This window comes from Panthera leo, chromosome D4 (assembly GCF_018350215.1).
Source record: "Panthera leo isolate Ple1 chromosome D4, P.leo_Ple1_pat1.1, whole genome shotgun sequence".
In the NCBI taxonomy this organism is placed as follows: Eukaryota; Metazoa; Chordata; class Mammalia; order Carnivora; family Felidae; genus Panthera; species Panthera leo.
Window position 1 is genome coordinate 39529745 of NC_056691.1, and position 9867 is coordinate 39539611.

General features: G+C 53.5%; 1 long non-coding RNA gene across 1 annotated transcript; it reads left to right on the plus strand.

Moving 5' to 3' along the window:
* The first annotated feature begins 969 nt into the window (after nucleotides 1-969).
* Nucleotides 970-7489, plus strand: LOC122204480. The gene is made up of 3 exons (XR_006195685.1): nucleotides 970-1052; nucleotides 6003-6133; nucleotides 7457-7489. It is a non-coding gene; the product is annotated as an uncharacterized LOC122204480 (long non-coding RNA).
* The last annotated feature ends 2378 nt before the right edge of the window (nucleotides 7490-9867 follow it).

Here is a 9867-nt window from a genome sequence, read left to right on the forward strand (position 1 = left end):
GCTCAACCCGTTAGCTCCCACGGACATCGCTTAGGGGCAGGCATCCTCGGTGGCCAACGATCTGAGGAGCACACCCGGCACGTGGAAGGATCAAAGCAAAGTGCTGGCCACGACCCTGGCGGGGTCAAGTCCGATTCCAGAACCAGTCCAGCGGGGTTCAGGAAGGGCCCTGCAACCCCAGGCCCGTGAGTCCGCCCCGCGCCATCCGAGGGGGATTTCGTTTCTATTCCCCGCACGTGTCCCAGCGGCGCACCAGGAGATCCAGTTTCGCAGGAACGTTCCCGTTGACTTGTTGGTTTGAAAGTTGAAGCCCCGGGGTGGTAAGGCTGGCCACAAAAATTTCAAACCCCGCTAATCCTAGACAAAATAAAAACACAATAGGCCACAAACCAACCAACTTGGGGCACATTCTGTGGTGGTCTCCTGGCTGGGCACATGGAACAGTGCAACCTGGAGGGAGTGAACCTTTCTACTTCTAATGCCCAGTGTCGTGTGGGAAGACCTCAGGATGGAGTTACAGCCGGGTCCCCCGTCCACCGCATGCTCCCGTCTTCTAAAGAAGAATGAAAACAACCCCCCAAACCGGCCGCATCCAAAGCTCCGCGGGGTGGGGGGCAAGGGGCGCCGGAAGCTTGCCTGGAGCCCGAGCTTTGGCACGAATTTGCCTCCCACCGAGACGCAGGGTCTCCCAGGGAGACGGAACCCGGCCGGAGAAATCGCGGCCTGGGAGCCCCTGGCCCCCACTCGGGAGCCAACCCGCCCAGCGCGAAAAGTGCGTCCCCCGATCCCCACGCCGGGGAACTGCAAGGCGGGAGGACGCTCAAGGCTCCAGCAGGGTGGAATCCTAGAGACAAAAAAAATCTGAAAAGAAAAAAATAAATAAATTTGAACAAAACTAAACTACAAGCCCGCTGGTCCCCGCCGAAAGCGAGGTGGGGGAGGAGGGGGCGGGAACGGCCGAGGCGCAGAGAGTGGGGGATGCGAAACGAACTCCGTCCCCTGCAGAGTCGGTGCCTTCGGGGGCTCCAGCACCGCGCGCTCCCGCCGGCAAGGTTTGGACTCACGGGGGAGGGGGAGGATGGGAGGGAGAGGAGAGAAGAAGGATAGGTGGAGGGGGAGAAGGGAGGTGGTGGTTCTTTTTCTCCTCCAGCCAGCGCCAGCCGAGGCGAACTTGCGGTGGCGGAGCTCGAGAAAACTTTGGAAAGTTTCGGGAGCGCGGTTAGTGGTGGAGGCGCAGGGCAAGGAAGCAATGCTGGGGGCAATGCTGGGGTGGGCGCTGGGGAGCGGACGGGGTGCTCCTGGGAGGCCAGGTCCTGGGGTGGTTAAAGATCCAAGCATCCTGGGTCAGGTCCGCCCCCGGCCGCAGAGGCTTCGAGGCGCTGACTGCGGGACGTTTCCTTAAGAGATGGACAAGACAAGACCGCGGGTTCGGCGGTCTCTGCCAGTGCCGAAAGCACTGCAGGGCGACGGCTCGGAGCAACAGCGGGAAAGGCTCGTCTGCCAAGGCGGGATTAGATCCTCCCGCCCAGGGGCCCCGTCCCCCATCTTCCCCCGCCCAGCGAGGGCCGCGCGCGCCAGGGATCTTTGGGGCGACGCGCGCCGTCTCGAGTCGCGCTTCGGCTCTCCGCGCACCACGTGCGCCCACGGCCTCAGGCGGGGATGTTTGGGCCAGTGCCCCTGAAAGAGAGGGGGCCACACAGCCAAGACCAGGCTTCGGCCACGTTCGGCCCGCGACCCTTGCTGGGGGCAGGATAAAATGGCCCAACCTAACTTTTCCCTGCGCCCTGGGAAGGAAGCGTGGCGCGCCCGCTGGAGCGCGAGGCCGCCGCCGCCCGTTCCACACGCGGCCTGGCTTTCTGCTTTTCCTCACTGCGCACCAGGGAAAGGCAGAATTCAATGATATCATCTAAGTGTCACGCAGTCTTTTCCTCTTTTCCTCTGGAGCCTAGTGTATTTCGAAGGGGTATCTCCCAATTCTCAAATAAATGTCTTTCCCTCTAAAGCCTGGCTGGGTTCTGTAGTAACCATTGAGGCGAAAATGACCACACACACACAAAGAAAGAAAGAAAAGAAAAAAGAAAAGGGAAGAAAAGAAAAGGAAAGAAAAGAAAAGAAAAAAGAAAAAAGAAAAAAAGAAAAGAAGAAAGGAAAGGAGAGGAAAGGGGGAAAAACCCAATCAGTTGTGAGTTTACAGCCTGAAGCGGCTTATTTGGGCCCATTGAACTCCATTCCAGACCGCGCAGCTCACCCTATTCGGGGAGAAGCTGGAGAATGGAGACAAAACAAGGTTATTTAAAGTGACTCCCGGAACGCGACTTCCCTTCCAAAACTCCTTAGGTGTCTGCTTCAGGGCTCCAGCTTAGCGCGGCCCGGGCAACCCAGCCTCGGATGTTTAAACCGGGTCAACCCCCGGCTGAAACTACCTGTTGGGAGAATGCGCAATCTAGACTTTCGGCCCTCTTTTCTCCCGCGCAATCCCCGCAGCGCCGGGATGGTTCTGGGTTTGGCAGGACTGGGGAGAGGACAGAAGAGCCGGGAGCAGCGGACAAAGTCAGCAGCTCCTGGCTCTACCCAGCGTGCTGCAGGGGCTCTTTGGAAAGTGGAAGCAGTCCCTAGAACGCGGTGCGGGGCCCTTGGCCGCAGGGATGCCCCCAAACTCTCACGATTCTCGAAATTCGGAAACCACGAAGCGGTGCGGTTCGTGCCGGCTTGGTGCAAGTCTAACTTAAAAAGAAAAAACAACACACACACACACACACACACAAAAAGCCTCCTGGCGGCTTCCTCGGCGCGCACCCCCACCCCGCACTCCAACAGCCCACACTTTTCCCTGCACCGAAATTCACTTTACTACTTAAAATTCGGAAAACTCCGCCGCCGCTTGGACGCGCGGCAATCCAGAGGCTGCTTAAAGCTCTTGCACGAGTTGCTTGAGGGAGATCACTCTGCTCTTGCGAGCACACAGAATCTCTGTATCTTAAAACAGCCTAACCCGACGAGGAAGCAGAGTTAGCGGTGACAATCTGAGTAGTCTTTGCAGCCCGTTGGGGGAATTTTCGGAGCCTGGGGGACAGGGGGCTTGTCTCGCTGGAACCGGTGGGAAGGACGGTTCCGGCCGGGCCCTGGGGCTGGAAGTCTCATTTGGGGAGCGCACAGCCCGGGTTTGGCGCGCGCGTTTAATTACGTTCTTTAGGGCAAACTCTCCCGCACAGCCTGCGCCGACATTACTTCTGGGGGGATGTGGAGGCACAGGCTGGACTAAACCGGGAAATCCCCCCCTCCCCAGACTCGGAAACCACTCCGCATTGTGTCTCCGATGCGGGTTTCTGCTCTTTGATAGCGAACTGCACTCAATTTGGGGAGCAGTGGGACTTGGGAGAGGCCCTACCGACGGGCCCGTTTGGGGTCCGAGGGTACGGAAACTCTTTCTCCGTGATTGGGGGTACGGCGGCGCTTTATTTCTCGGGGCATGCGCTCACATTTTCCACGGTCACAACGCACTCGGCTTAAAACGAAATGGGGACAAATATGAGGCCACTGCAGGGAAGGAGGGGGGTAAGCCTCATCTTGCTTAGGATACTCGTTCTGACAGCGAAAACTGCCGGGCTGCGCCGAAGAGCGAGAATTTATTAATGAGAATTTATTGCACAGGAACGAGAGTTGAGACTTCGAGCTAAAAGACGGCTCAGGACGCTTCCCGCGCGGCAGTCTTTTATGATCCTGCCGCATTAGTCTGTTCTGCCCCTAAGTCACACCCCTATTCCCAGTCTTAAGTGGCATTTCCCTTCCCAGTGTGCCTCTTTCCTGTGCCCACTCGTCTGGGGCTTCGTGTTGCCCAGGACCTCTCCGAGTCTGGAAAAACTCTCGCAAACTTGTCCTTCGCCCAGTGCGTATGCGCGGGTGGGCTCTCCCCGCGCCGCCGCGCCGCAGCCCCGGACCCTCCGGGGCCTGGGAAACCCGGTGCATTTTCCAGCGCTCAGCTTCTGCGCTCCTGTTTTATTTCAGTTCAATCCCAGGGGCACGGACCCAAGGATAATAAACAATGCTGCTTATTAGAGATACAAACGGGCGCAGAAAAGAACCACGCGGAAAAGCAAGCACAGAGACATTTTAACAAGTGGCCATGCATTCAGAACTGTCTTTGAAAGTGACTTGTAATGTACAATGGGAGGGAGCCTCTCCAAAATTACAGAAATTCTCAGAATGTAGGTTTGTCAAAGGATGATGGCCGGAGCTATTTTTATTTATTTGGTTTTGCCTCTGGAAATCAGGCGGAGTTGTTGCTACCTGCCCAAGCTTCTCTACAAGCCGCCTCCCCCTCCCTTATCCCCCTCTTAGATCGCTAGGCCTCACACACAAAAAAGGGAGGGGTCTTCCAGGTGTGGGCATCCTTGGCTACCGTTATTTCAGATCCCTCAAGGGTTGAAAACACTGCCTCCCCTTTAGGCAGTGACAACACGGGCTTTGGGGGAAGATGTCATCGTAACGGGTGTGGTCAAATAATTCAGAGAGACGGGGGATTTTTTTTTTTTTTTTTTGTATATATATAAACGCAGATACCTTGTGAGTGTTGACCCTGAGAGTGGAGGCTGGTGATTCCTCCTTGAGGTGCGGGTGAAACCGATTTCTGCCCTGCCTGATGGCCTTGGGAAAGGGCCTCCCATCTGCTCTGATCGCCTCCACCCCTTCCAATGTCAGAAAACCTTCCTGCCTGCAAATATTGGCACTTCGCTGCTACTGACAGGCGGTGCTGCTTTAAATAGGAAGAAGACCGCGGGGCGAAAAGAAAGTCACAACCTTCCTACCCACCAGACTACCTGCCTCCGGTCCCCAAAGGCCAAGCGCTGGCAAAAGAGACTTACAAGGAAAACCTCCGATTTCGGAGCAGGATGGGAAATGAATCAGCTGTGTGTTCCAGGAACAAAATCTCTCTTTGATTCTCAGGGACTGGGGTGCCCCAGAACGGGTCTCCCCTGTTTTAGTGCCTGAGCGCCTGCACTTCCTATGACCCTGTCTCTCCACTTTTCCATTGTTGTTGTTCAGATAAAGGTAACGCTGGGAGAGCTTCAGCGGTGCTTCAGTTCAGTCCGCCTGGGCAGCAAGTTCCTTTTGACTTTATCCACAGTGTGGCTGTGCTTCTGGCGGTGCCAGGGGTGGGTCTGGTCTCACCACAGCTAGCCCCGCGCCCCACACAGAACTCTCAGCCTCTGGACCTGCCTGGGGCTGGTTCTGGCTGGGTCTGGGGCCTCTCTTTTGAAATGCACCCCTCTGCCAAGCAAGGGCATCTCCTCGGAAATGATCATGGGGCCAACTGCACTCAAGGAATAGCCCAAACCTTCCCTCCCTAGCTCCTACCTAAGTTGATGGCTTTACGTAGTGTTCATGAATTTTTGTTTCCTAACTTCAATTCTGAATGATCTTCAGAACTCTTGAGCTGTCTACCCTAGAGGCCAGCTTCTCCTAGGAAGGGAAGGGTTTGTGCCCGATGAGTTCAAGCTTGAGAGGCTGGCCTCTGCACAACTGTGGCTGCATTTTAGAGAGTGCCTCAGGCATTTTGGGTGCTGGACTTCTTCCCACTGTTTTCCAATTCAATTGGACGGTGCCTAGTAACTCCATAGAGAAGGAAACTGAGGCACAGAGAAGGGACTGGGCTTACCAAGGGCATACGGTGAACTGAGAGCAGAGTCTGCACCAGACCCCAGGTTTCCTGATTTGAAGTCCGTTTGCCCCAGTTTTGAGGCTGGTGTAGCTAACAAGACACTACTGTTCAGGAAACATCCACTGTGTGCCAGACCACTTATTGTGCCAGACGCTTTACATAGGTTGTCATTACAGTAACCCTAAAGAGCATTATTAGCCCCAATAAAAATTTGTAAAAATTATAAGAGTAACATATGCATAAATCAAAATATTTCAAATAATCCAAAAGGGCATAAACTGAAAGTAAGTCTCTTCCTCTGCCCCTTCTTCCAGAATAATGCTGATATTTTTCATTCCTTTAGTGGCTCTGTCCATATCTAATAGATGTCACCATTACCTTCCGAGTGAGGAGGGGGAGTGTCCCAATCAGGATAACCAGCTGTGGCTGCCTGTCTCAGACCCAGCACCACCATGACTGTCTACCTCAGGGAAGGTGAGGAGTGGGGAGAAACAAGGAGCGAGGCCACAGATAAGAAGGCTCAAGTCAGAGTTCATGTCACCCCTTCCTCTCCTCTCCACCTGCACCTGCTAATGCTACAGTTTCCCGGGAGCTGAGACCATAAGCTCTCTCGGTGCAGGTAACCTGATGGCCATTTGTGAGGGCTGCATTCCTTCCAGGCCTCAGTGTAAATGGACAAACAGCTTTCCTTGTGTCCTTGTCACCTAGCTGCTGTCACCCCAGTGCTGCTGCAGCCTGTACTAGCTCTGTCTGGGGCTGGGACAAGCTTCTTCAGCTTCAGATTTCCCTGCCTGTTGCTGGGGGTTGTTGGGAGGCTCAAATGAGAGACAGGGTGACAGGGGGTGGGAGGGGGTGAGGACGGGGGTGGGGGTGGACTGTAAACTTGAAATCTCTTTATGTAAATAGAGTCGCTGCTTTTCAAAGGTCTGGTTAGGACCCTGTGGCCCTTCAGTTCAAGATGGTGAATGTTCAGGGTTGTTTGCAAAAGGGTGTGCTTGGGGGATATGGGGATTTGCCTTTGGGTGTTGTGGATATAGGAGCAGGTATAGAAGTACATCTTAAAGTGGAGGGGTTGTTCATTTTTCCGTGAAACATGGGAACACTGAGTCTTTGGGATCAGGGGCTGCGGTGAATATGAAGTAGATTTCCTTCTGCGGGAGAACACAGAGAGCCAAGTTGGTGAGGGCAGAAGGAGGCACTTCCCGGCTTGGGGGTGCACAGTGGGTGGGTAAGAAGCATGGCCGAAGGGATGATTCAGCCTGTCCCTTTGGGTAGATGTCCCCCACCAAAGGCTGATGTTAGACATTCGGGAGCAGAGAGGGTGAACGCTGGGATAAGCTTCCCAGAACCGATCATTTCATTGTTTGCAACTATTTTTGTGAGTGGAAAGGAGAGGGATTTTAGAGGATGCGTGTGATAATTCTTTCAGGAAAAGCTAGTCCTGTCCTCGAGAGTTCCTCATTCTGGAAGAATTGCTAGAAAATCCTGAATTGGTGGCAGAGGGCAGCGGGGAGGGGGTTCCAAGTGAGAGCAAGTGACGGCCCCTGGCCATGGGCTCCTCCAGAAGAGGAGCAGCTGGGGAGGGGCTGGTGTCTCTGAAAAGCACTTCTAGAAACATGCACAAGACCCTGCAGCATGCACAGATCTGAGATGGTGCAGAGGGAGAGTGTGAGCGTCCAGGAGGAAGGAAAATAAACGGTTTTAAGATGAATGAGGGGGGTTGGGGAGTGGGCTGGTTCCAGAGAGAAACCGTGAAAGGAGGGAAAGTCAGATTTTTTTTTTTTTTTTTTTTTTGAGGCCCAGCCAGACTTCAGACTTCAGAGAGCCTGCCTTCAATGCCTGTGTCAGGACAAAGGAGGCTGCGCCCCCTGGTGTCAGACTGGCAGTCAGCACCGCTCGCTGCCGCAGAAACCTGAGGGTGGGGAAACCAGGGTCCAGCCAGAAAAGTCCACGGGTCAGTCAGATGCCTTTTCTTCTGTTTGCTAAGGGAGTGGAAGTTGAAATAGCCTTTGCTTTCTCAGATCTGGGGTCTAAATCGAGACTGTTTCAGAGAAGGAGGATTTTTGTTGTTTTACATGCAAGTTAAGTCAACAGGACAGTACCTGTTTCAAAGTAGCCTGGTGGGGTAGGAAGTCCACTGACTTGAGAGAAAAGACATGCATTTGAGGAAGAGTGTTGGTCTGGGGCGAGTCATTAAATATTTCAGAGCCTCCCTTTCCTCGGCTTAGAACCAAAGGGGTTAGACTAAGATGGCTTTTAAAGTTTTTCTCAAGCTCTATCCAATATTGGGATTTATTCATCGCCACCCTATTATTCTCTGAGAACCTCGAAAATTGGACCTTATTATTTTTATTTTTCTTATGAGCATGCAGGTACAAATGTTTCAGCATGAGCTCCCTGATTCTGAGCAAAGGTGTTTGTGTCCCCTTTTCTTTTAAAACGGCAAAATATGCCTCTTTTCAGCACGGAAGCCATCCCTTCACCCTTTATGGAGCCTCCTGCAAAAAGCAACAGAGTGAGGTCTTCAGTCTCTGCTCTGGTTCTTTTAAAACTAAAGTAGGAAAGTGTCGTGCTGGAAATTATGCCACTGAGTGTTACATGTGGTAGGTGTGAATATATGCTTCAACAGTTCCAGGCATGAGACCAAAAACGTCCCCAGAATTAGCAGAGTTTTCAGCTATAATCTGGCTAACATTTCTACGAATAGGTACAAAGACCGATTTGAGAGTATGTTCTCTCTAAGGGGCTGTCTGGTTGGGATTCCACTGGAATTTAAGGCCATCCCTTGGACGGGCAGGTGATTTTAGCGGGATCAGCCCCAGGAAAACTGCGGTAGGGGCTCAGAGTCCGCTCTCCTAAAACCCGCAAGTCGAATCACTGCGATGAGCGGTCATTTGTACCTCACGGCGACTGACTTCTTCCTCCTACACCGCACTTGAACTCTTACCTCTACCTAGTGGCTACCTTTGCTTTTTGGTTTTAAGCCACGGATTGCAGGCCCTCGGGGAGGATCACTTGGGTAGTCTTGCAGATGTGGAGGGTGCGAGAGGCCATTGTCCTGTACCCTGCAGGGTCACTACTCCATACACTACATGAGAGGACCGGTTCCCCCGTACGGGAGAGGGGATCAGGAGGAAGAGAAGCAGTACAACCAGATGAGCCATGGCAAGGATTGGGGGCCAGAGACTCAGAGCACGGTGCTTCTCTGAAGTGAACAGCTGCATTGTGGGCCGCGTCGACCTCCAAAGTTCATAGGTTGAAGGCCTAGCCGCCGGGACTGCGGGCTACGACTGCATGTGGACATAAGGCCTTTAAAGATGCTCTTAAGTGAAAAGGAGGCCGTTAGGGCAACTCTAACCGGTGTGACTGGGGAAGTCCTCGTAAGAAGAGGAGATTAGGACAACAGCCAGGTACTGTGGGAAGACCACACGAAGACACTCCAAGGGACGGCGCCTTAGAAAAAAGGGACTCTACCGACACCTTGTTCTCAGACTTCTGGCCCCCAGACTTGGGAGGAAATAAGTTCCTGTCTTCTACGCCACTCAGTCTATGGTACTTTGTCACGGTGGCCCTAGCAAATGACTCTAGGTCGTAACTTGGCGCCCGCCAATCTTGTGGATCCATTCAGGGATGCAGCCCGGAGTCACCGATGTTTTTAGTGTTTAAGAGAGGTTAAGAATCTTTTGCTTTTGAAACGTTGGGAGCAGGGTACATTTCACAAACACACAAGCGGTGCGGTCACATGGCACCCCACGCTTGGCCCAGGAAGGGCCGGGTGCTCTGGCTGAATGTTCTGCTATGGCCATGTGGAAATTCGTGAATTTGAAGAAGGGCCTGCACTTTTGGGTTGCACGGGGCGCAACAAACCACGTAGTTAGTCCTTGTTGACAGCTAACACAAACTTAAAATACAGTGCTGGTTAAGAGTATGAGGGCCAAAACAAAATAGGTCCGAGGCTGGGTGTAGCGTGGGACACTGGTAAGAACTTTGTGTCGCCAGTTGGATACAGAGAATCCTTCCAGTCTCTGGGGCACCTGGGTGGCTCACTCGGTTAAGTGTCTGACCCTTGATGTTGGCTCAAGTCATGATTCGTGGGATCGAGCCCCATGTCGGGCTCTGTGCCGACAATGTGGAGCCTTCGTGGGATTCTCTCTCTCCCTCTCTCTCTCTGCCCTTCCCCTCCCCCGCTTATGTGCTCTCTTTCTCTC